Genomic DNA, 26,386 nt, shown 5'->3' on the forward strand with positions numbered 1-26,386 from the left:
CTTTTATGGGGAATTTCTTCTGGTTGTCCTCAGCCAATCATTTTGATTCACCTAGTTCAGAGTCTGTATTTGGTATATCTCAGGATCCTCCCTTGTGTATACATGTGACTCTTAGCCAATAGAGTCTACCCAAGAGGCCTATAGGTAGTTTGGCATTAGTTAGCATCACACCCGTTTTGACCTCTAAGGAGCCTTTCCAAGCAAGTGTAGTTGGAGAGGTCTCCAGACTTCAAGAATGAGAAATATATGGTTTCTTACCTTCGATCTGGGTGAGGCCTAGCCTCCTCTCTCAATAGCCCTGCCATTCTCATCTTGGAGCACGGGTCCACTGGGAGTCTCCAATTGCTTTACCCTAGAGGCAGGGCCCATCCACCTCCTGCCTCAAGTGTATGTATGTATAGTTGTGAATTACCCATATTTTATCTTCCTTTCCTATAAAACAGTCCTGTAAGAGCTTGAAGAAAATTATGTTTGTGTTTCTTCCATTTACTTTGCCTTTTCAAATAAAGGTGTCTGGAAGCATGTTTGCATGGAAGACATTGCTCAAACTCGCTGTAATTTCCTCTTCCTTTGTCAATGTTTTCCTCATCTCTAGGCAGTTCCCACCATTTTCACAAAGAAACAAATTGACAAGTGGTATCTAGGGATCAGGTCTTGAGGAAGGTACTGAGAACACATGGACAACCACACACAGTCTAGCCTCCATGAGTTTGCTCTTCTTAAAAGATAAACTGAGGCATATTAAAATTTTTGAGTTTATTTGAGCAAAAATTAATTGTAATCAGGCAATGCCAAGCCAGAAGTGGTTTAGGAGCTCTCTGCCAACAGGAGTCAGAAGTAAGACTTACATAGAAAAAATGTGGAAGCAAAGAAAAAGAAAGTATTTGATTGGCTGTAGCTGAAAGCCTCCTTGTCTGTGATTGGCTGTCCCTAGTGTTTCAGTTTCCTAGCTTCAAGGCATTTACAGCAATAGATTTTAATGTGCTTAGATCCATGGATTAGAGACATATCAGTCTAATGACCTTGTTATTTAATTAACACCCTGGATTGAGGAAGGTAGGCATTAAGCAAGTATGTAGGATGTAACGAAAGTTAACAAAAAGGATTTCAAAAACACGATGAGAGCATAAAGCATAGAATTGAGTCTAGTGTGTTAGAACAGGCCAGCTTGAGAACACGACATGGAAGCTGAGAATTAAAGGAATGGGAAGAAGGTAGGCAAGTGGACAGAGCTGGGCTGGGGATATGATTACAGGTTGAAGGAAAAGTAGTTAAAAAAAAAACCAACACTGAGGAAGAAGATTGTATTCATGAAAATGTAGGAAACCAGAACACTGGCAGAAGAAACAGTTCTCCCAACGTAACGTACAAACTATTTGGTGCCCCTCTGTCATCTTCACTCCTGCCCTTACCTTGGTCTCAAATGGTGTTGTCCTTCTCAGTCTAGTGCATACTTTGGTTCAGTATTTATCTGTGTTCTGAAACTTTACCCAACAACTCCTCTGATGGAATTAATTCTTCCCCCCACAACATTTTTTTTAAAGATTTTTTTTTCCAAGGTGGACCAGTTTAAAGTCTTTATTGACTTTGTTACAATATTGCTTCTGTCTTGTGTTTTGTGTTTTTTGACCATGAGGCATGAGATCTTAGTTCCCCAACCAAGGATTGAACCTGTACCCCCAGCACTTGGAAGGTGAAGTCCTAACCACTAGACCACCAGGGAAGTCCCTCCTATGACTCTACTTATATAAATTTCTACATGGAGCTCATTATTTGCAATTCTGCTGTATCTCTTACCTGTTACTACCATATGATGATGGCTTCAGTACATCTTATTACCCAGACTTACACAGTAGCCAGTGCTGAGAGAAAGTCAATGTTTTTCCCAGAATGAACTGAATTAAATTGTTTGATTCAGCAACCTCAGTGGGGTGAATCCCCAGAAAGCTTCCACCGCCCAGTTCCACCTAGTACTAGAACACTTCCTTCAGCATTTCTGACTGATAACAAGGCTTCACAGCTAATTACTGTCCCGAATAAAGTCCATAGAGGGCAATGAATGTAAGCTTCTGTGTTGAGAAATATCTATAAAAGAACATAATGGGAGGAAGATTTAACTTGGGTAAGAAGATTAATAGTCTGAGCTTTAAAATCATTAAGATGTGAGGGAGGAATGGGGTTTGAATAAACAAAGCCACGTCTAATGAAACATTTTTTTTCATATTAAAGACACGTTCCAAGCAGTGGGACTGACATTGGATTTATAAACACCAGAGTGTCATGGATATCGGGAGCAGGAAAATGAACAAATGTCCCTGCAAGATGAGGCCACAAAAAGTAGGTCAGCACTAAAGATCTGAGAACATACTAAGTGTTGCTCTAAATGGGGCAGTAGCTGAGTTCTCTGATTGTTCCTCAGATCCAGCCGGCAGTCCTTAGCTATGCTGGTCTCTGGGACCCTCCACTCTTTTCTCGGTAGCCAGCCAAGCCTGTCAGTCTCTGCTGCACTTGAGCTTGTCTTTGGGCTAATCATCTCTAGCATATCACAGGTGCTCAAAGGCAAGGGCCTATGTAAGATAACAGCAGCAACAATAATGATACATTATTTTATTTATTTGGCTGTGCAGGACCTTCTCTGTATCACGCAGGGTCTTTGCAGCACAGACTCCCCAGTTGTGACCTGTGGGCTCGGTAGTTGTGATGCATGGGCTTAGTTGCCCTGTGGCATGTGGGGTCTTAGTTCTCCAACTAGGGTTGGAACCCATGTCTCCAGCATTGCACGGTGGATTCTTAACCACTGGACCACCAGGGAGGCCCCCATGATGCATCATTTAAAAAAAATGTCTTCACCTCTGCAAACTGCCCTTTCTTCCTTTGTAAAATGCAGATCCTAATGTTCTTCTTTAGATCATAGAGAATCACCAGGAAACAGGCCTGAAACTGTAGTGTGTACACATAAAGGGTCATTGGAAATAGAAGCATCTTGTGGTGGAGAAGCATCAGTTTTTCCTTAGGGGAAAAATTCTTAGGTTTCCTTAGAGCAAACATGAATTTATTATATTGATTCATTTATTCAATCATTTCTTCATCCCCTCATCTACAAATGTTTATTCCATGACTTAGCTTAGAAAACCCACTCACTATCATTAATAATGCACCATATTTGCTCCCTGTTACTAATCATGCCAGACAGAGTTGCCATGGTGAGGAAATTTGATTGCAAGTCAAGGCATATAGTTTTTCAATTTAGAGCTTGTATTTGAAATCATGGTTTATTTGCTGTTTTCATAGCACATGGTAAGGAGGGGTTTTCTCTTCTATTTGGCTGTCCTGGGGCATCAGGCATCACTGCTGTAGCTCAGTGTTCACTGCTCAGAAATGCTCGTCTAATTTATGGGCACCATAAAATTCCAGTAGGAATGTTTGCTTAGACATATGGTTTTATATTTTATCTTGTTCAGTCACTAAGTTGTGTCTGACTACTTGCAACCCCATGAACTTCCTGCATGCCAGACTTCCCTGTCCTTCACTATCTCCCAGAGTTTGCTCAGACTTATGTCCATTGAGTCGGTGATGTCATCCAACCACCTCATCCTCTGTCGCCCTGTTCTTCTGCCCTCAATTTTTCCTAGCATCAGGGTCTTTTCCAGTGAGTCAGCTCGTCACATCAGGTGACCAAAGTATTGGAGCTTCAGCATCAGTCCTTCCAGTGAATATTTATCTTAGACCTTACAAAATATACCTTTCCAGTTGCCAATATGCTGTCAAGAGTATTTGTGAAATGTGGTAGCAATTAGAAATGTGATTTTATTCATATGGATGCTGTTCAGCAAGATGGCCCATCACCTGCCCTGCTGCAGCTTAAAGTCTACAAGAGAAGACACAATGTTATGTGAGAAGTCATAGGAACTTGTGATGGGTGTTAAAAGAGAGGAAGGATAGCATGCAAACACATAGCAGAGACCTAACTCAATTTAGGGGTCAGTGACATTTATATAAAAATTTATGAGTGTGTAATTTTAGCAATTCACAGGCAGATGTGGAGTTACACAAGGAAGCAGTGAGGACTGGGAAAAGTGTACTCCAGTTATCACTACAAGTTGGCATTTACATCTGGCTCATAAGCATAGAGGTTAATACAAGAGGCTAAGATTCAAATCATATCTTTATAACTTACTGTGTGACCCTGGGCAAGTTATATAACCTTATGGTGCCTCAGTTTCCACATTTGTACATTTTCCACATTGTAAAAATACAATGCCCAATCTTGTAGCATTATTTTGATACTCTGGTAAATTCACACACAGCAGGCTCGTAGAAGAGTGGAGACAGCTCATAGCGAAAGCTGTGCAAATGTTAGCAATTATGATCATGAGTATAATCATGATTATTATTGCTGTTATTATTGTTTTCTGTGTAATTTCAAAAGAGGCAGATAAACACCCAAAGCCTCAGGTTCCTCATCCATAAAATGGTAATATGAATACCTTCACTGCAGGGGGATTATTCACTGAAATGATAAATGCAAAGGGTGTGCATCTTCTCCGCATCCTGTAGATGTTCAATAGATACCACTTGGTATTCACAGCAATAGCCCAAACCTCATGGAACGCCTTGGCCTTGAGCTTGGCCCTGTCTGCTGCTTATAGGTGATGTTCACGTACTGACAGGTCTTCCTCCTCCAGGTTTATTTGAGGTAACAAAGCTCATGTAGAGGGCAGGTTCAGTGTACACCCACACCCAGACATAAAGATGGGCCACTTTCATAAGTTTTCCTTGCTTGGCAAGTGCCATGTTCATGACCCTGGCACTCCCCAATGACTATACACTTCCTTAATGTTTTTTAATGATGGTGCTTCTGACATCCCTGACCCTGGACAATTTTCCTTGTCTCTTGCTCTGAGTATCACATTCAGTGGGGGAAAGGACAGCCACAAAGAAGAAGTGCACACGAAAAGGAAACTCTTGTGCCAACACCTGTCAAAGGGAGAGGCAATGACCTTTCAATGGCTCCCCTTGGGCTCTCCCAGATGCAAATCTGAGAAGCAGAAGACTGGGCTGCTCTCTGCAAAAAGAATCCATCACCCAGCCATTTTCCCAGGTCCCATTAAAATGCTGACACCATTAATCTGCACTACTTTACTTCTCATTATGCAGAAATGTGCTCTTGATCAAAAGTCCCCTTGTGTAGCAGCCTGATTCATCACCAATAGCTATGGGCCACACACCAGAAATTCATAATCAGCTGACATTATCCACCCAAATCATTCCCAGGATCTGAAAACCTCCGAACATGTCCATCATTGGGAGGAAGCAGCCACATAGGATGCAGTATGCAAATAGGCCTGATAGTTAATACAGCAGGTTTATCAACAGGTTTAAATTAAGGAAAGAGCTTCTATCTCCTGTTTATCTACAGGTGACCCTAGAACAACATGAGTTTGAATTGCACAGGTCCACTTAATGTGGGTTTTTTGCAATAAATACACATAGTATAAATGTATCTCTCTTCTTTATAATGTTTTACTATTTTTTCATTTTTAATTAATTATTTATTTTAATTTACAACATTGTATTGGTTTTGGATTGACTTGAATCCTCCATGGGTATAGATGTGTTCCCCATCCTGAACCCCCCACCCACCTCCCTCCCCATCCCATCCTTCTGGGTCATCCCAGTGCACCAGCCCCGAGCATCTTGTATCATGCATCGAACCTGGACTGGCGATTTGTTTCACATATGATAATTTACATGTTTCAATGCCATTCTCCCATATCATTCCCACCCTCGCCCTCTCCCACAGAGTTCAAAAGACTATTCAATACATCTGTGTCTTCTTTGCTTCTTGCATATAGGGTTATCGTTACCATCTTTCTAAATTCCATATATATGTGTTAGTATACTGTATTGGTGTTTTTCTTTCTAACTTACTTCGCTTTGTATAATAAGCTCCAGTTTCATCCACCTCATTAGAACTGATTCAAATGTATTCTTTTTAATGGCTGAGTAATATTCCATGGTGTATATGTACCACAGCTTTCTTATCCATTTGTCTGCTGATGGACATCTAGGTTGCTTCCATGTCCTGGCTATTATAAACAGTGCTGCGATGAACATTGGGGTACACATGTCTCTTTCAATTCTGGTTTCCTCAGTGTGTATGCCCACCAGCGGGACTGCTGGGTCATATGGCAGTTCTATTTCCAGTTTTTTAAGGAATCTCCACACTGTTCTCCATAGTGACCGTACTAGTTTGCATTCCCACAAACAGTGTAAGAGGATTCCCTTTTCTCCACACTTTCTCAAGCATTTATTGCTTGTAGACTCTTGGATAGCAGCCATCCTGACTGGCGTGTAATGGTACCTCATTCTGGTTTTGATTTGCATTTCACTGATAATGAGTGATGTTGAGCATCTTTTCATGTGTTTGTTAGCCATCTGTTTGTCTTCTTTGGAGAAATGTCTGTTTAGTTCTTTGGCCCTCTTCTTGATTGGGTCTTTTATTTTTCTGGAATTGAGCTGCTTGTATATTCTTGAGATCAAGCCCTTGTCCGTTGCTTCATTTGCTATTATTTTCTCCCATTCTGAAGGCTGTCTTTTCACCTTGCTTATAGTTTCCTTTTAATTATAATAAAATACAATTATTTTAAATTATTTAAATAGTTAAATATAATAATTGTATTTATTATTTATTTGACTGCACCAGGTCTTAATTGCAGCACTTGGGGTCTTTGATCTTCATTGGGGCATGCAGGATTGCAGCCTGTCAACTCTTAGTTGAAGCAAGCAGGATCTAGTTCCCTGACGAGAGATCGAACCTGGGCCCCCTTCATTGGAAGCCCAAAGTCTTAGCCACTGGACCACTAGCAAAGTCCCTATGATTTTAACACATCTTCTTTTCTCTAGCTTACTTTATTGTAAGAATACAGTATATAATACACATAACATATAAAATATGTGTTAACCAACTGCTTACATTATATAGGTAAAGTAAGGCTTCCTTCCACAGTAGGCTGTAAGTGGTTAAGTTTTGGGGGAGTCAGAAGTGACATGTAGATTTTCAATTATTAAGGGGTCAGCACCCCAACATTTACATTGTTCAAGGGTCAACTGAATTGGGTCATCTGTTTTCTGAGAACTTGTCTCCACTGACCCCACATGGTTTCTAAACAGCATAGAATTTGGAGACAAAGGTGACTTCAGGCTAAGGAGACCCTGACTCGGTGGCATAAAAGTACTGGCTCAGGGACGCAAAGCCACTTGTAAAAGACAAAGACCTTTTTACTACTCCAAGCTGACGGGCTTCTGGGTTCAATGCCCTTTCTCCAACACCCAGGTTTGACAGGCGTATGTGATCTTGGTCCAAATACTTGCACCTCATCCTTACTTCTTTATTCTATGTCTAACCACCTCACGAAGGAGTGACTTGGGTAATAAATTCACTGTGTGTGAATGTGTTAAGACTCAGTGTCTGTTCTCTTTACAATAACCCTCTGGTTGACTACCAAGTTTGGGATAAGAAGTGGGGTCCTATTCAAGCTTGGTAGTAAAATAATAACTACATGATTCCCTGTGAGATGATCAAGTGCCAGATACTGTGGTATGTGCTTTGCAAGCATCATAGCAGTTATTTGTACAAACTGCCATAAACTCATAAGGTTGTTATGGAAATTTAAAAAATTAATACACTTAAAATGCTTAAAATGTAGAAAGCACTCAGTAAAGTATATCCATTAGCATTGTGGAGCATTGCTACATCTTGCATTTACATGGTTGTTTTACCTCCGTTTGAACATTTGTCAAGAAAGTCACTTCCTCTCATTGTAGATACTTCTGGCCACTGGGTTGATCTGCCATAACTTGGGTTAGGATCTGAAACTTCTCCGTTCCAAACCACTGTTTCTACATTTGCCCCCTGGGTAGAACAAATCCAATTCTTCTATTAGAAATCCCTGCAATAATTTAAAGCGATTCATCCTAATCTTGTCAAGTCTATTTTCTAGGCTAAAAAAGCCATTTCTTTTAGTTTTAGGCTCTTGTGTAATTTAACTTGAACTTCACTTCCTAACTTGTTTAAAATTGAGAAATTTCCTCAGCTCTGTGGTTCACGCTGAGTAACAGTGGTGAACCAGCCGAACAACTGCTCTAATAATGCAAGAGAGAGAATAGGCAATAATAAGACACCCAGGTACTTTCCTCGGAGATTAAACAGCTGCTATCATTTTACCATATTTGTTTCAATTTTCTTTTAAATAGTAAATAATACAGTATGGCTTCACCTCCCTCCCTGTCCCCAGAGGGAGAACCAATATCTGGAAGTTGATATGTAACCTCTTCATGTATGTTTTTATATGGGGATACATGTGGATGCTTGCACAAATGATGTATAGTATTGGTGCAAGCATTTCAGATTTAAATAGATGCTTCCATACTGTGCATATCACTTTATGTCTTACTGTCTGCATCCCATATTATATTTGTGTTGATTCATCTGTGTTGTTATACACATTAATTTTAATTATTGTATAGAAATTCACTCTGTGACTCAACTGTACTTTATTTACTCAATCCTGTTATAAAGGCCACTTACCTATAGGTTAGGCTAATTCTAATGTTTTTAAAATTTTTATTTAAGTATAGATGATTTACAATATTTTGTTAGTTTATAGCAAAGTGATTCAGTTATACATGCATACATATATATACATATATGTACACACACGCACACATATATAATTTTCATATTGTGTAGTATTGGTGCAAGCATTTCAGATTTAAATAGATCCTTCCATACTGTGCATATTGCTATATGTCTTACTGTCTGCATCCCATATTATATTTCTGTGTTGATTCATCTACATTGTTATATACATTAATTTTAATTGCTGTATAGCAATTCACTGTGTGACTCAACTGTACTTTATTTACTCAATCCTGTTATAAAGGCCACTTACCTGTAGGATAATTAGGGTAATTCCAGTGCTTTAAAAATTTTATCAGAGTATAGTTGAGTTACAATATTCTGTTAGTTTATAGCAAAGTGATTGTTATACATGCATACATATATATACATATATGTGTATACACACAGACATATATATAATTTGCATATTCTTTTCCCATTTCCTATTTAGGCTATTACAGAATATTGAGTTTCTTGTACTGTACAGTAGGTCCTTCTTAGTTATCTGTTTTATAAATAGTAATATGTATATATTAATTCCAGTCCCTTAATTTATCCCTCTCTTCAGTGTTTCCCTTTTGATAACTGTAAGTTTGTTTTCAAAATCTGTAAGACTGTTTCTGTTTTGTATATAAGTTCATTTATATAATCTTAGACATTAGATCCCACATATGAGTGATATCATGATATTTATCTCTCTCTGACTTCACTTAGCATGACAGTCTCTAGGCCCATCCACATCACTGCAGGGACATCACTTCATTCTTTTTATGCGGAGTGATATTCCATTGTACATATGTACTGCATCTTCTTTACCCATTCTTCTGTCAACAGACATGTGGGTTGTTTCCATGTCTTGGCTGTTGTAAATAGTGCTGCAGTGAATATTGGGATGCATGTATCCCTTCAAAGTATGGTTTTCTCTGCATTTATGCCCAGAAGTGGGGCAGCTGGGTCATCTGGTAGTTCTATTTTAAATTTTGTAAGGAACCTCCATACGGTTCTCCACAGTGGTTTTACCAATTTACATTTCCACCAACAATGTTAAAGGGTTCTCTTTTCTCCACTCTTTCTCATGCATTTATTGCTTGTAGACTTTTGATGATGGCCATTCTGACCAGTGTGAGGCCATTTATCTGTATGATAATTAGGGTAATTCCAATGCTTTTAAAATTTTTTCAGAGTATAGTTGAGTTACAATATTGTGTTAGTTTATAGCAAAGTGATTGTTATACATGCATACATATATATATACATATATGTGTATGCACAGACATATATATTTGTATACACACAGACGTATATATAATTTAACTCATTGAGTCTTGTTTGCCTTTCTATGATAATTAATGATATTGAGCATCTTTTCATGTGTTTTTTGACCATCTATATGTCTTCTTTGGAGAAATGGTCTATATAGATATTCTGCCAGTTTTTTGACCGAGTTGTTTTTCTGACATAGCACTGCACAAGCTGTTTGATATTTTGAGATTAATCCCTCATTGGTCACTTCATTTACAAACATTAGTCCAGTTTTTTAAATTAAAATTTTATATATGTATACATATACATGCATGTATATACATATACATGCACATTATCTTCTCCATATGTTTATGCAAACTTGTAAACACACACATATACATATACAGGGGACATTGTACATATGTATGAGTTTCATACAAATCTATTAATATAAGTGGAATGGCTGCGTCACAGAATACACATATCCAATAGCAATATTGGACATTGACAAACTGTTCTCCAAAATCACTTTGCCAATTTATTGCCACCAGCAATATATGAAATTACATACTGGATTGCAAAAGAAATTAATAAAATTAAAGGGAGATTATAAAATTCACATTCCTTAATCAAAATCCAATAAAATCAGAAATCCAGACATAGTTCAATCACTTTGTTGTGTCCAGCTCTTTGCCACCCCATGAACCGTAGCACACCAGACCTCTCTGTCCATCACCAACTCCTGGAGTCTACCCAAACCCATGTCCATTCAGTCAGTGATGCCATCCAACCTTCTCATCCTCTCTTGTCCCTTTCTCCTCCTGCCCTCAATCTTTCAAAGCATCAGGGTCTTTTGAAATGAGTCAGCTCTTCGCATCAGGTGGCCAAAGTGTTGGAGTTTCAGCTTCAATATCAGTCCTTCCAATGAACACCCAGGAATGATCTCCTTTAGGATGGACAGGTTGGATCTCCTTGCAGTCCAAGGGACTCTCCAGAGTCTTCTCCAACACCACAGTTCAAAAGCATCAATTCTTCGGTGCTCAGCTTTCTTTATAGTCCAACTCTCACATCCACACATGACTACTGGAAAAACCATAGCCTTGACTAGACAGACCTTTGTTGACAAAGTAATGTCTCTGCTTTTTAATATGCTATCTAGGTTGGTCATAACTTTCCTTCCAAGGAGTAAGCATCTTTTAATTTCATGGCTGCAATCACCATCTGCAGTGATTTTAGAGCCCCCCAAAATAAAGTCTGACACTGTTCCCACTGTTTCCCCATCTATTTGCCATGAAGTGAAGGGACCGGATGCCATGATCTTAGTTTTCTGAATGTTGAGCTTGAAGCCAACTTTTTCACTCTCCTCTTTCACTTTCATCAAGAGCTCTTTAGTTCTTCACTTTCTACCATAAGGGTGGTGTCATCTGCATATCTGAGGTTATTGATATTTCTCCCAGCAATCGTGATTCCAGCTTGTGCTTCCTCCAGCCCAGCATTTCTCATGATGTACTCTGCATATAAGTTAAATAAACAGGTGACAATATAGAGCCTTGACATACTCCTTTTCCTATTTGGAACCAGTCTGTTGTTCCATGTCCAGTTCTAACTGTTGCTTCCTGACCTGCATACAGATTTCTCAAGAGGCAAGTCAGGTGGTCTGGTATTCCCATCTCTTTCAGAAATAGTTACCAAAAATAAGCAAAATCAAAATTACTTGAAAACTAAAAAAAAATACCCCTAAATAATTTAATTATAAACCTAGAAAGCAGTGAAGACAGAAATACTCACATACCAAACCTACAGAGGTTAAAAACAAACAAAAAATTACTATTCCCAGGGGAAAATGTACAAATTAAATTGATAAATGCATTTATTTTAGAATTTAAAAATAAGAAAAAGCTAAGAAATTTAATATTTACCTTAATCAGAAAAAAGAAACAAACAATAGGAAGGATTTAATGATGTATATAATTAATCAAGTTTTTAAAAAAGCAGTGAAACCCAAAAACTGTTTCCTTGGAAAGACCAATAAAATAAACCAATTATGGGTTTTGTTAGAGAGAGAGAGACATACTAAGAGAGGGAGAGGAAGAGAGAAAGAAGACATGATTGCAAACAGAAAGGAGATTAAAATAATTAAGGGAAAATCATACCTACAACTTTATGGAATCAATTGAAAAACTTAGAATAAATATATAATTTCCTAGAAAAATATATATTACCACAATTGATTCAAGAAGAGAAAAAATAGAATACAATATTACCCTAGATAATGCTGGAACATAATTTAAAATTTATCACTAAAAAGGCAACAAGACAAATTCAAAGCTGACTTTCATCCATCATTTATAATAAATAATCAAATATTATGTAAGTTTAGATATAGAAGAAAACAGAAAACTCACCAATTTAACAGGCAGCTAGCAAAACACCGAAATCTGATGAAGATAGTATAAAAATCCGGAGTGTTCACTTATGAATATGTCAGTACAAGTACTAAATGTTAAAAAGTTAAACTTACTATATAACATAGACTAATGACTGTGAGACGCAGCAAAAGTGGCAAAGGTTCATTTTAATCCACAGGAAAAGAGTGGATTATTTCGAAATGGTAATGGTACAACTCTCTATGCATCTAAAAAAATGTCTAAGGCCATATACATGAATATTCTATATTCATTAAAGTCTTAAATGTAAAAATAAAATACTACATAAAACCCAAGAAACATGCATAGGATATATAGGGGATGGGGACATAGTTGATAAGATCTGAGAACCTAAAATTTTTAACAGAAAATATGGGCACATTAGCTCAAGTCAGAATTGAAAGGAAATTTTATAACACAATATAGTATACACAAATTTAATATGAAAATAATATTGCCCAAATGTCTTTGCATTGCATACAACATGGGTGTTATAATATTTAAAGTAACTTTACATATTGACAAAGAAAAGAAACTTCATAGGAAAAATAGACAAGATTATGAATAAACACACACAAAAGCAAATCAAAGTGGATTGCAAACATTTAAATATGTCCAAACTCAGATTTAGATTTAAATTAAGCCAACAGTCAAATAATAATTTGCACCTGTGACTGGTAAGGGCTTCCTAGGTGGCACTAGTGGTAAAGAACCTGCTTGCCAATGCAGGAGACATAAGAGATGTGAGTTCAATCGCTGGATAGAGATCCCCTGGAGTAGGAAATGGCAACCCACTCCAGTATTCTTGCTTGGAGAATCCAATGGACAGAAGAGCCTGGTGGGCTACAGTCCAAAGGGTCGCAAAGAGTTGGACATGACTGAAGTGACTCAGCTTGAACGCACACATATAACTGGTAATGTTTTTTAAGTTGTTGAAGTATAGTTGACTTACAATGTTAATTTCTGTTGTACAGCCAAGTGATTCAGGTATGTATGTGTGTGTATGTGTGTATATATATGTGTATATACACACATTCAGGTGTATATATGTATTTTATATATATGTGTGTGTGTGTATATATATATATACACACATACACATACACACATACATTCTTTGTATTTCTTTTCCACTATGGTTTATCACAGGATATTGACTATAGCTCCCTATGCTATGCAGTAGGACCTTGTTGTTTATACATCCCATATATAACAGTTTGCATCTGCTAATCCCAAACTCCCAATCTATCCCCCCGCCTTGACAACCACAAGTCTGTTCTCTGTGAGTCTCTTTCTGTTTCATAGATAAATTCATCTGTCATATTTTAGATTCTACACATAAGTGATATCACATGGCATTTGTCTTTTTGACTTACTCCACTTTGTATAATAATCCCTAGGTCTGTCCATGTTGCTGCAAATGATATTATTTCATTCTTTTTTTCTGGCTGAGGACTATTTTATTCTTTCTGTTTTTAGTTTTTTAAATTTATTCATTGTAATTGGAGGGTAATTACTTTACAATATTGTGGTTTTTGCCATACATTGACATGAATCAACCACAGGTGCACATGTGTCCCCCTATCCTGAAGCCCTCTTCCCTCCCCACCCCATCTCTCTGGGTTCTCCCAGAGTACCAGTTTTGAATGCCCTGCTTCATGCTTCAAATTTGCACTGGTCATCTATTTTACAAATGGCAATATACATGTTTCAATGCTATTCTCTCAAATCATCCCAACCTTGTCTTCTCCCACATAGTCCAAATTCTGTTCTTTATATCTATCTGTGTCTATTTTGCTGCCTTGCATGTAGGATCATTGTTACCATCTTTCTAAATTCCATATATATATATGTTAATATACTGTATTGGTGTTTCTCTTTCTAACTTCACTCTGTATAACAGGCTCCAGTTTCATCCACCACATTAGAACTGACTCAAATGTGTTCTCTTTTATAGCTGAGTAATATTCCATTTTGTATATGTAGCACAATTTTCTAATACATTCATCTCATGAACATCTAGGTTGCTTTCATGTCCTAGCTATTGTAAACACTGCTGCAACGAACATTGGGGTATATGTGTCTCTTTCAATTCTCATTTCCTCACTATGTATGCCCAGCAGTAAGATTGTTGGGACATATGGCAGTTCTATTTCCAGTTTTTTAAGGAATCTCCACACTGTTCTCTATAGTGGCTGTACCAGTTTGCATTCCTACCAACAGTGTAAAAGAGTTCCCTTTTTGCCACACTCTCTCCAGCATTTATTGTTTGTAGACATTTTGCAAAAGCAAAATGGCTGTCTGAAGAGGCCTTTCAAATAGCTGTGAAAAGAAGAGAAGCAAAAAGCAAAGGAGAAAAGGAAAGAGATTCCCATTTGAATGCAGAGTTCCAAAGAATAGCAAGGAGAGATAAGAAAGCCTTCCTCAGTGATCAGTGCAAAGAAATAGAGGAAAACAATAAAATGGAAAAGACTAGAGATCTCTTCAAGAAAATTAGAGATACTAAGGGAACATTTTATGCAAAAATGGGCTTGATAAAGGACAGAAATGGTATGGATCTAACAGAAGCAGAAGATATTAAGAAGAGGTGGCAAGAATACATAGAAGAACTGCACAAAAAACATCTTCATGACCCAGATAATCACGATTGTGTGATCACTCACCTAGAACCAGACATCCTGGAATGTGAAGTCAAGTGGGCCTTAGAAGCATCACTGTGAACAAAACTAGTGGAGGTGAAGGAATTCCAGTTGAGCTATTTCAAACCCTAAAAGATGATGCTGTGAAAGTGCTGTACTCAATATGCCAGCAAATTTGGAAGACTCACCAGTGGCCACAGGACTGAAATAGGTCAGTTTTCATTCCAATCCCATAGAAGAGCAATGCCAAAGAATGCTCAAACTACCGCACAATTGCACTCATCTCAATATGCTAGTAAAGTAATGCTTAAAATTCTCCAAGCCAGGCTTCAACAGTATGTGAACCATGAACTTTCAGATGTTCAAGCTGGTTTTAGAGAAGGCAGAGGAACCAGAGATCAAATTGCCAACATCCACTGGATCATCGAAAAAGCAAGAGAGTTCCAGAAAAACATCTATTTCTGCTTTATTGACTATGACAAAGCCTTTGTGTGAATCACAATAAACTGTGGAAAATTCTGAAAGAGATGGGAATACCAGACCACCTGACCTGTCTCTTGAGAAATCTGTATGTAGATCAGGAAGTAACAGTCAGAACTGGATGTGGAACCACAGACTGGTTCCAAATATGGAAAGGAGTAAGTCAAGGCTGTATATTGTCACTATGCTTATTTAACTGATATGCAGAGTACATCATGAGAAATGCTGGGCTGGAGGAAGCACAAGCTGGAATCAAGATTGCTGGGAGAAATATCAATAACCTCAGATAGTCAGATGACACTACCTTTATGGCAGAAAGTGAAGAAGAACTAAAGACCCTCTTGATGAAAGTGAAAGAGGGGAGTGAAAAAGTTGGCTTCAAGCTCAACATTCAGAAAACTAAGATCATGGCATCTGGTCCCATCACTTCATGGGAAATAGTTGGGCAAACAGTAGAAACAGTGTCAAACTTTATTCTTTGGGGCTCCAAAACACTGCAGATGGTGACTGCAGTCATGAAATTAAAAGACGCTTACTCCTTGGAAGAAAAGTTATGACCAACCTAGACAGCATATTAAAAAGCAGAGACAGTATTTTGCCAGGAAAGGTCCATCTAGTCAAGGCTATGTTTTTTTCCCAATAGTCATATATGGATGTGAGAGTTGGACTATAAAGAAAGCTGAGCACTGAAGAATTGATGCTTTTGAACTGTGGTGTTGGAGAAGATTCTTGAGAGTCCCCTGGACTCCAAGGAGGTCCAACCAGTCCATCCTAAAGAAAATAAGTCCTGAATATTCATTGGAAGGACTGATGTTGAAGCTGAAACTCCAAAACTTTGGCCACCTGATGCAAAGAACTGAAAAGACCTTGATGCTTTGAAAGATTGAAGGCAGGAGGAGAACAGGACAGCAGAGGATGAGATGGTTTTATAGTTTGAGTAAACTCTGGGAGTTGGTGATGGACAGGGAGGCCTGGTGTGCTGCAGTCCATGGGGTCGCAAAGAGTTGGACATGACTAAGCAACTGAACTGAACTGAACTGAGACTTTTTGATGGCAGCCATTCTGACTGGTGTGAGATGATACCTCATTGTGGTTTAGATTTGCATTTCTCTAATAATGAGTGATGTTGAGCATCTTTTCATGTGTTTATTAGCCATCTGTATGTCTTATTTGGAGAAATGTCTGTTTAGTTCTTGGCCCACTTTTTGATTGGATTGTTTGTTTTTCTGGTATTGAGTTGCATGGGCTCCTTGTATATTGTGGAGATTAATTCTTTGTCAGTTGTTTTGTTTGCTATTATTTTCTCCCATTCTGAAGGTTGCCTTTTCACCTTCCTGAGAGTTTCCTTCATTGTGCAAATCTTTTCACTTTAATTAGGTCCCATTTTTTTTTTTTTTTTTTTTTGCTTTTATTTCCATTACTCTGGGAGGTAGGTTATGGAGGATTTTGCTGTGATATATGCAACAGAGTGTTCTGCCTATTTTTTCCTCTAAGACTTTTATAGTTTCTGGTCTTACATTTATATCATTAATCCATTTTGAGTTTGTTGTTGTATATAGTGTTAGAAAGTGTTCTAGTTTCATTCTTTTACACTTGGTTGACCAGTTTTCCCAGAACCACTTGTTAAACACATTGTCTTTTCTCCATTGTATAGTTTTGACTCCTTTGTCAAAAATGAGTGTCCACAGGTACATGGATTTATCTCTGGGCTTTCTGTTTTGTTCCATTGATCTATATTTATGTCTTTGTGCCAGTACTATATTATCTTGAGGACTGTAATTTAGTAGTATAATCTGAAGTCAGGAAAGTTGATCCCTCCAGTTCCACTCTTCTTTCTTAAGACTGCTTTGGCTATTTGAGTTTTTTTGTGTTTCCATACAAATTGTGAAATTATTTGTGCTAGTTCTGGGAAAAATACCATTGGTAGCTTTATAGGGATTGTGTTGAATCTATAGATTGCTTTGGGTAGTAAACTCATTTTCACTATATCGATTCTTCCAATCCACGGACATGGTATTTTTCCCCATTTATTTGTGTCATCTTTGATTTCTTTCATCAGTGTTTTATAGTTTTCTATATATAGGTCTTTTGTTTCTTTAAGTAAATTTATTCCTAAATATTTTACTCTTTTCATTGCAATGGTGAATGGGACTGTTTCCTTAATTTCTCTTTCTGCTTTTTTTATTGTTATGTATAGGAATGTAAGAGATTTCTATGTATCAATTTTATGTTCTGAAACTTTACTATATTCATTGATTAGCTCTAGTAATTTTCTGGTGGTATCTTTGGGGTTTTCTATGTAGATGATCATGTCATCTGCAAACAGTGAGTTTTACTTCTTCTTTTTCAATCTGGATTCCTTTTATCTCTTTTTCTTCTCTGATTGCTGTGGCTAGGACTTCCGAAACTATGTGAATAGTAGTGGTGAGAGTGGGCACCTTGTCTTGTTCCTGATTTTAGAGGAAATGCTTTCAGTTTTTCACCATTGAGGATAATGCTTGCTGTTGGTTTGTCATATAGTATATGGCTTTTATTATGTTGAGTTATGTTCCACACACACACACACACATACACATATGTATATATATGGACCATATTTTCTTTCTACACTCACCTGTCAAAGGACATTTAGGTTGTTTCCATGTCTTGGCTATTGTGAATAGTGCCGCTGTGAACATAGGGGTGCATGTATCTTTTTTAATTATAGCTTTGTCTAGATATGTGCTCAGGAGTGGGATTGCTCGATAATATGGAAACACTATTTCTAGTTTTTTGAGGAACCTCTGTACTGTTTTCCAGGGTGGCTGGGCCAATAGTGGATGTAACACATTCCAAACCTAGTGTAGGAGGGCTTCCTTTTCTCCACAACTTCTCCAGCATTTGTTATTTGAAAAATTTTTAATGATAGCCATTCTGACCAGTGTGACGAGGCACCTCATTGTCGGTTTGATGTGCAGTTCTCTAATAGTGATATTGAGCATCTTTTCATGTGCTTGTTGGCCAGCTGTATGTCTTCCTTGGAGAAGTGTCTACTTAGATCATCTGCCCACTTTTTTACTGTGGTTGTTTATTGTTGTTGTGTAAGCCATTTGTATATTTTGGAAATTAAACCCTGTCAGTTGCATAATTTGCAAATATTTCCTCCCATATTGTAGGTTGTCTTTTCATTTTGTTTATGGTTTCCTTTGGTGTGTAAAAGCTTGTAAGTTTGATTAGGTTCTATTTGTTTATTTTTGCTTTTATTTCTGTTGCCTTAGGAAACTGACCTAAGAAAACATTGATTTATGTCAGAAAATGTTCTCTTCTAGGAGTTTTATGGTGACCTGTCTTGTCTTCAAGCCATTTTGAGATTGTTTTTGTATATGGTGTGAAGGTGTGTTCTAGCTTCATTCATTTGCATGTGGCTATCCAACTTTTCCAGCACCACTTGCTAAAGAGATTGTCTTTTTCCATTGTATATCCATGCCTCCTTTGTTCAAAATTAATTGACCATAGGTGTGTGGGTTTATTTCTGGCTCTCTATTCTATTCCATATATATCCATTTTTGTGCCAGTACCGCACTGTTTTGATTATTGTAGCTTTGTAGTATTGTCTGAAGCCTGAGAGGTTATACCTCCTGTTTTGTTATTTTTCCTCAGGATTACTCTGGCAATTCTGGGTCTTTTAAAGATTTTATTGAAGTATAATTTATTTACAATGTTGTGTTAATTTCTGCTATATAGCTAAGTGATTCAGTTACATATGTATGTATGTGTGTGTTTTCATATTCTTTTTCATTATGGTTCATCCCAGGATATTGAATATAGTTCTGTGTGCTATATAGCAGGACCTTGTTTTTTAGCCATCTTATGGTTTGCATCTGCTAATCTCAAACTCTCAATCCTTTCCTTCCCCACCAGCCCTCCCCACTGGCAACCACAAGTCTGTTCTCTGTATCTATGAGTCTATTTCTGTTTCAAGGACATGTTCATTTGTGTCATGAATATTTTAGATTCCACATGTAAGTGATACCATATGGTTATGAGGCCAGTAATAGGCTGATACCAAAATCAGACAAAATCACCATGAGAGAATTACCCACTAACACTTCTTGTGAATACAGGTGCAGAAATTCTCAACAAAATACTAACACACCAAACTTAGAAACATTATAAAAACTTACACACCAAAACCAAGTGGGATTTATACAAAAAAGGCAAATTTTGACATCCAAAATTTAGTTAATGCAATACATTATATTAAGAGAATAAAGGATAAAAACAATATGATCATCTCAATAGATGCAGGAAAAGGATCTGAAAAAATCAACACAGTTTCATGATTTTTTTAAAAAAGTCAATAAACTAGGAATAGAAAATAATTTCCTGAATCTGATAATGGATATCTGTGAAAAACCCACAGCTAAAACTTAATGGAGAAAAACAGGATACTTTCTACCCTAAAATGAGAAAGAAGACAAGGATGACTGCTTTCATCATTTCTCTTCAACATCATACCAGAGATTCTAGGTGGGGCATGAGGATAAGAAAAAGAAATCAAAAGCATTCAGATTAGACAGGAAAAGTCAAAGTACATTTGAAGGTAACAGGATCTTAAACATAGAAAATCTTGAGGAATTTGCTTAATATTAAAACCCATTAGAAGTAGTAAATTAATTTAACAAAGTTCCAGGATACAAGAGCAATATGCTAAAAATTAATTGTATCTCTGTACACAATGAAATATCTGAAAATGAAATTAAGAACTCAATAATAAAAAATGCAACTTTAAAAAGTGGCCAAATTATCTGAATGTGTATTTCTCCAAAGAAGATACAGAAATGTCAATAATCACATGAAAAATGTTCATGTCATTAGTCATTAGGGAATACAAATCAAAACTACAATAAGATACCACTTCATAGTCAGTTGGATGGTTATAATAGACCAGACATTAGCAAGTGTTGGCAAAGCTATGAGGAAATGGGAGCTCTTATACAGTGCCAGTGGGGATGTGAAATGATGCAGTCACTTTAGAAAATAGTTGGACATTCCCTTCAACAGTTAAACATAGAGTTTTCATATGGCCCAACAATTCCACTATTAGGAAGATACATAAGTACATATATCCAGACAAAAATTTATACGTGAATGTTCATAGCAACATTATTCTCAAAACCCAAAAGTGGAAACAGCCAAGTGTTCGACAGAAAATGAATGGATGAATAAAAGGTGATATACTCTTGTGATAAAAAGCAATGAAAAGGAACGAAGTTTTGATACATGTTATAATCTGGATAAGCCTTGAAGACATATGCTAAGTGTAAGATCAGGAAAAAAAAAAAAGAAAAAACATGTATTACATGATTTCATTATATGAAATGTCCAGAATAGGTGAATCCATAGAGACAGGAAATAGGTCAATGGTTATCCTAAAACTGGGAGATAACAGAGACTGCTAAAGAGGTAGGGGGTTTCCTTTTTGGGGTGATAAATGGTTTTTGTAATTCAGACTGTGGTGATGGTTACACAATTTCATACTAAAAACTCTTGAGTTGTGTACTTTAAATGGGTGAACTATATGATAAGTAAATTATAGCTAAACATTTTTAATTTTTTAAGAAAAGGGACAATGAATTGAAAAATTCAAAGATGAATAAGACTGGTCCACACTTGGGTGATGGGGCTGGTATTATGAAAATGGTTCTTTACACCTGTAAGACTCCAGATTATTTTCCTGTTTCAATATTCATTTTTCAATGAAGTAAAAACAACCCTTTTATTCTTCCATGGAAATTTGTATTACATGTAAATTGCCATTCTGCTCTAAAATATAGGAAACTATGTCATTATATATGGTTGTCTATCCCTTAACAAATAGCTGGAAACAGATGAAAAGCATGTTTTGAAATGTTAGAAATAATTAAGGTAATGGAAAGATGTATTTATAACATCAACAACCTTGATGCCAAAATGAGAAAATTATCTGTAAAGTAATTTAAAGGACTGAATCAATAAAATAGTTTTAAAACTATATATGTGTCTGTGTGTGTGTGTATGTGTGTATGTATATATGTATATATATTCACTCTACATATTCAGTATTAATTAGTTTCTTTATATAGCAAAGTGCAAACTTTTATCTTAGAATGTGCTAGCTGCAAAAGTGAATGTTAACTCAGTGATTTTGTTCATAGAGCTTGAATGTGACTTTTTTTTCATTAGGATTCATTTGGGAACAAACTGTTGACTCAAACTTAAGGCATGTAGACCTTTTCTAGAACTGTTCTAGGAAGTTAACTAATAATCAAGTATGATTCATACCAGAAAAGAAATTAAAAAAAAAAAAAAAAACATGCATTGGTGTTGATTCACAGGTAAGATCCTTCTGGAGTGCATGATAGTCTGTGTATAGTCACCTGGAGTCTTTGCAGTTATCATAAAACTTGTGGTTACCCTCTTCTGACCTTTTTAAATGAGCCCGAGAGGCCAGCTCCAGATCACACTGGGATGTCATAAAGGCCACTACAGTGCCTTGCTTTTGGAATTTCTCTGCACCATCTCCTATCAGCATGATCCTCTTCTTCAGCTTTTCTAAGCTAAATGCCTCTCTTCCAATTCCATGCCTCAGCCTCAAGGCCTTACTCGATTTGAGACTTTGAACTCCTTTCATACCTTTCTACCATTCTGTGATATACCTGGAAACTGTCAATGGGTGACATTTACACCTCAGAACCTCTTACCCTTCTCACAGGATAGAGGTAATGAGTTGGTATTATTAAGCACAAAATGTCAACTGAGACTGGCATAATTGCTTTATATAGATTAATTTTATTTTTATTTATCTTTTAACTTTTTATATGCCAATTTATGTATTTATTTTTATTGATTTTTGACTGTGCTGAGTCTTCATTGATGTGTGCAGATTTTTCTCTAGTTGCGCCTAGTAGGGGCTTAGCTAGTCATGGCACATGAGTTTCTCATTGTGGTGACTTCTCTTGTTGCAGAGCACGGGTTCTAGGGCACATGAGCTTCAGTATTTGAGGACTGTGGGCTCCGGAGTTATGGCTCGCAGGCTTAGCTGCTCTGTGGCATGTGGGATCTTCCCAGACCAGGGGTCTAACTGGTGTTCCCTATGTTGCAAGACAGATTTTTAACCACTGGACCATCAGGGAAGCCCTGATATAGATTAACTTTCAATCTTCATGGCCATTCTCTTCCTTGGGATTTCAGTGGACATACTTAAATGTTGTAGGGCCTTGTATACAATTACTTGACTAATAGGGCAGAATTCAAGGACTTCACTAGGACCTGTATCAGGGCTGGACAAAGAACACCTGTAAGATCACACACACAGATACTCTGGCCCTAGCCCAGACCAACTGAATGAGACCAGGTGAATGAGAGGGTGATACTCAGAATCTTGGGCTTCCCTGGCTCAGGGGTAAAGAATCCACCTGCAATGCAGGAGATGCAGGTTCCATCCCTGGGTTGGGAAGATCCCCTGAAGGATGGCATAGCAACCCACTCCAGTATTCTTGCCTGGAGAATCCTATGGACAGAGGAGTCTGGCAGTCTACAGTCCATAGAGTCGCAGGGTCAGACACAACTGAAGCCACTTAGCACACAAGCACCCAGAATCTTAACACGTCACAAGTGATTCTGATTCATATAAGTTTAAACACCACTGCATTATTCTTCCTTCAGCATTTAATACAGCATCTCAGCAATTTCCTGAAAAGATTCAAATCCCCTAATGGCCAGAATGCACATTACCAGCATCATTTCCACTGTGGATGGGGAAAGATATTCTTATACTTCTCTTCCCAATCCATATTTGTTATATTGTTGATGACACACCATATTCCCAAAAAATCCAAAAAGGAAAACAAAACAAAACACAAGGTCCTCAGTGTGTCGGCAGCGCCTCTTGACTAAGAGAATGAGCGCAAAAATCTGGTCTTTACTAGTCATTATTAAAACATACATAGAGAATTCTCACTCCCCAACAACTCAAATGGCTTAGCTGCAACCTTGTTCCAGATCCGCTAAACCCTTCTGCTGATGAATTGAATTGGGTATCCAATCCTGGTCCTTCTGTTCCTATTTGAGACACAAAGATGCATAGCCATGGAGAGATGGCAATAGTCTTCCTACTCTTGAGAAAAAGGTGCCTCAAAAAGGGGAAGGGGTGGTTTTATCACTGTTGATCTGTACAAGTTCTTTTATATTTTGGATATTAACACCTTATAGGATATATGATTTTCAAGTATCTCCTCCAATTCAGTAGGTTTCCTTTTGTTGATGGTTTCCTTTGCTATGCAGAAGCTTTTAGCTTGATCAAGACCTATTTGTTTATTTTTGCTTTTGTTACCCATCCCTGAGGAGACATATCCAGGAATATGTTGCCAAGACTGATGTCAAAAAAGCATACAGCCTATGTTTTCTTCTGGTTTTATGGTTTCAGTCTTAACATTCAAGGCTTTAATCCATTTTGAGATGATTTTTGTCTACAATGTGAGATAGTGGTCTAGTTTCATTCTTTTCCCTGTGGTACTGACAGCTAGAAACTAAATTTTTGGTGGTAAGCGTGTAGTATACACAGAAATTAACATATATACACATATGCTATTGTACATCATAGAACTTATGTTCTAAATCAACATAAAACATAATGATATAAATCAACATCACCTCAATTAAGCATTACTTTTTATAAAGTTTTTTTTTTGGTGTGGTCCATTTTTAGTCTTTATTGAATTTGTTATAATACTGCTTCTGTTTTACATTTTAATTTTTTTTTTTTTTTGGCTGTGTGGCATGTGAGACCTTAGCTCCCAGACTAGGGGTCGAACCCACACCCCCTGCAATGGAAGCTGAAGTCTTAATCACTGGCCTGCCAGGAAGTCCCTAAACATTAACTGAAAAAATAAAGAAAATTAAAAGGAGACGTGCACACACACACAAAAAAAAGCGGGGCGGGGGGGGGGGGGGATGGGGTAAAGTTTGATTGTGTGCTTGGTAAAAAGGGCTTGTTTAGGAGTCAGCTCATTAGTTGTATGTATTGTTTCCAGATTCAGTCTTCACCAATGCCCAGCACAATGCTTGCTAATGGTAAGTCAGTTGATATTTGCTGGATGGATGAGTCAAGATACTAATCAGCCTTGTGTGACTATCAGAAGTAGAAGAGTTTGAGAGACTTGATTCAGACCTGTCCTTCTCCTTTTACAGATGAGAAAACATCTTCATCAGTCAGAACTCAACTCCTTTTCCAAAAGGAGGAGGTCACCCCATTTCTTCCTCCACATTTCAGAACACTTGGCTGAAGGTATGTTTCCCCATCCAAGTTAAGGTCTCTATGAGTCTCTGACCTTTTATAGATTTCTCAGCTTTAATATTGTTTCCCCAGATCACTGTGGCTTCAGGCCAAGGCTATTTTTCCTCTCACTCTTTACTTGATACTAATAACTGCCATATGCCTGAGAAAGAAAAACAAGAGGCACACTTACGGAGAAAAAGGAGAGTGTTCACTGAAAGGCAAGTGGAGAGAAGAGAAAAGTGCAGAAGATAATTTTTAAGGAAAAAAAAAAACAACACTGAGCTAAAAGCATGAACACCCCTTCTCAGGGTAAAGTTTCATTCTCACTGATATGACAAACATTTTCCCAACAGAAGAAGTTTAACACATTATATAAATACCCCAATACGCATATGCAGCGGTAGTAATAATTAGTTTTCTCCCCCTTTCATCTCCGTTGTTCCTGCCCACACACATTTCCTATTTCGAGCTTTGGTGTAACAAATGCATCTTTCAAACTGGAGGCCCACGCCTTGTTTGCACAAACACAGGTCTCTTTATCGCCACGTGCAGTCCCTCCAGCTCGCGGAACTGAACAATGAGGCATTTTCCTCTCTCCCCGGCCCCAGAGCTCTGACAGAATTCATTTAATTTCCATGGAAAATGTAATCTGCAGATAATAATAGGTCATTCGCAGCAATATCACTCCACCCGCCCAGATCACCCGTTGTTGTGCTAATTGTGGGATAATGTAATAGACAGCCGAGGCCCGCGGATGGAATTAGATGGGGCATTTTGTTTTTTGTGATGCTATGAAGGAGGATATAAGAGAAAGTGTCAGCAAATGCTATAGGCATTGTTCCCCTTTTGTAAAATGACTCGAGTCTCCTTGTACATGGGGCATCTTTGCTATTCTTGATGTCACCTGCAAAATTCAAGGGTTTTGGTGTTTCACTGGGCATCTTTGGACCACTTAAATGCTCCACCTAACCAGATGAAGTGAGTTCTTGAGATACTGGGGGGAGCCAAATGATGGCTTGGGCAGGTGATATACACCTAATCTATCATACTTGTTGTGAAGTACTTTAAAAATATCAATCACCTCTGAAATTCCTCCTTCCAAGCTCAAAAGAGAAGCAGAGGCCCTTTCTGTGTAGAATGACTTTCCTCAGCATAGAAGCCTATACTCACCCATGCATGCTAAGTTCTCTCTCTTTTTTATTGAGCTATGTGTGTGTATGAAGGTCGCTCAGTCGTGTCTAACTCTTTGCAACCCCATGGACTACACAGTCCATGGAATTCTCCAGGCCAGAATACTGGAGTGGGTAGCCTTTCCCTTCTCCAGAGGATCTTCCCAACACAGGGATCAAACCCAGGTCTCCTGCATTGCAGGTGGATTCTTTACCATATGAGCCACCAGAGAAGCCCCTTATTGAGCTATAATTGACACATAACATTCTTTTGTTTTTGAGTTGGCAAAGTCAGGAGCTATCACGGAATCATGAAAAGTGGGTCCAAAGATGACTAAGTTTAACACACTAATTATTTATTTCATGACTTTTTTTCTCTTCTAACAAATATCATTCACAGTCATTGTAAATTATTTGAAAAGGGTGAAGAAAGCAGAAACGAGCCC

This window comes from Muntiacus reevesi, chromosome 2 (genome assembly GCF_963930625.1).
Source record: "Muntiacus reevesi chromosome 2, mMunRee1.1, whole genome shotgun sequence".
NCBI lineage: Eukaryota > Metazoa > Chordata > Mammalia > Artiodactyla > Cervidae > Muntiacus > Muntiacus reevesi.